The following is a 2,224-nucleotide window of genomic DNA, read 5'->3' as shown; positions in this document are numbered from 1 at the left end:
TATTTATGGTTTTTTTCTCAAAAACTTCTTTTTTTTGTCTTTTTTTTTTTGCGAATGCAAAGGAAAAGATTGAAGTAAGTACGAAACGATCTAATCAAGAGTTCAATCACTGTAATCAGTAACATTTTTAGATTTTCGCAAATTAATTTTGGAAGAGTTAGCCCAAACAATATCACAGCAAAAAGATTGATTAATTTTAAATAATGTATTAAAATGAAAAAACTGATCTGATGGGAAACATTGTTTTGGCCTAATGTAGACCAGTGAATTAATTGTTAACATTTCTATACTTTCTAAAAGTAGGATTCCATGAAGTTATTGTTGGCAGGATATTTCTGTCCAGCTTCAATGAAGACGTTCTCTCAACTTTCCACTTTTTGGATGCGATCGGCAGTTTAGACTGATAGTAAGATACTATATTTTTCACGGACATCTCTCTTACTCTATGGATTTAAGAAGAATCTTCTTTTAAATATCATGGCTTCTCATACTGGATACATTTTGTAGAGTTTACGAGGTAGAGAAGCATTAACTCTTATATAATCTCATGACGGATTTTTTTTGGGGGGGCGTGAGGGGACTAACTTCTGGTTACTTGGTCAGTGGGAGAGCTTAGGCTATTTCGTCTGTAAAGTTATTATACCATTTTTTCGGCCTGCTTGAAACTTTGGTAGCTCAAATCTTAAGTGGAGTTTGTATTTTTGTCCTAGAATTGGTTTGAGTAGTTATTTTGGTTTCTGTAGGGTAGCGAAACGGTCCCAGAGGAGCTTTGGATCATGCAGACTTTATTCTTAGCCACAGAGGAATAACGATTATGTTAGAAAATATTTTTAAAAAACATAAAAGTGGATGTACAAAAAATGCTTAGCGTTTCTGATCATTTGAGCACTGAACAAAAGATTTAGCAGTTTATTTTAGAATTACAATCCATTCAGCACAATTTTGTGCCTTTAATTCAATTTCTTATTGGTATTATGGAGGTTGTTTGGAGGTAAAACAAATTGTTTGGAGTACAAACCGTAGTAAAAGACATTCCGGAGAAAAAAATGAGTTATGGTAGTCCGAAAGCTGGGGCTACAAGCAGTGTGCCAAGTTTTCAAACTTCAACTTATTAATTTTCGAGGAAGATCTTGCATTTTCCGTACTGCTTAAGTTATATAGATATAACACACCCGTCAGGGAAAAACTCTGAGTGGGTAATTCAGAAAGTGAGTAGACTTTTGTTACTATTAATAAGATTCCGATGTTGCTCAATAGAATATTTTTTCCAATTGTTTTATTAAGACCAATTTAAAGTTTAACTAAATGCACGCCTAATTTTAAGAATTCATTGAACTAGAATTCAAAATAGCATCCCTATTATTTCATGCTAGTTCTTTGCTGTAGCTAATCTACTCAAATAGTTCATAAAGCACATAACATATGACAAAAACATGATTTCGGTTGTTTTCACAGAAAAAGGGAATGTAATGAAGAAGATAGTTTGAGAAGAGATTTGGTGAGTGGTAAAAGTTTTCCTTGCGAGATTCCGGATTCTACTGGATAGTGTTAATTAGTGAACATTTATCCAAGAACTGTCATTTAACATTTTATAACTTGCAAAATATTGTATATTTTTTTAGAGAGAAGTATAAACATGATAATGTAATAGAACAAAGATGCAAAGGTTGGGGTAGTTGTACAGGAGGCACAAGTGAAGGAAGCATATTTATTGAATGGACCTGTTCATTGTCCATCAGGAAGGTAGAAGAAAGATAGGACATAAGTGAGAATGACTTTCCAGTATTTGTGATAAGCTGCCATTTATTGCTTCCTTATTTACTACTACAACTTGTGTAATTAGTGATCCATGTTATAGTTTTTGTAAACAATTGTTACGATCTTTGTTTTAGTTTGTTCAGTTATTCTTAGAAATTTTAACATTACCTTTCTAGTCATGTTGCCTTGCATCATGTTTTCTTTAGTTTATTTTTATTTTATATTTTATTTTTTCTGAAGTTATTATTTTGTAAAAAAATAAATAAAAATAAGATAGATGATTTATGTTACAACCAGTCAGTCTGTAGAAGGCTGTAATGTACATTAAAACATTGTTTCTTTTATCAATCTCCAGTGACCCTTTCAATCAAATAAAGGCCTCTCTACAGATTCATTTGATTATCTCCTAGATTTGTATCGGAAAATGCAAAGAGATCTTTATTACATTGGTTCCCCTAGTGGTCTC

This window comes from Rhodnius prolixus, unplaced genomic scaffold (assembly GCF_049639745.1).
Source record: "Rhodnius prolixus isolate KJV_2025 unplaced genomic scaffold, Rpr scaffold_3, whole genome shotgun sequence".
In the NCBI taxonomy this organism is placed as follows: domain Eukaryota; kingdom Metazoa; phylum Arthropoda; class Insecta; order Hemiptera; family Reduviidae; genus Rhodnius; species Rhodnius prolixus.
The sequence above is the reverse complement of the archived record's forward strand: the minus strand, read 5'-3'. Positions refer to the sequence as shown.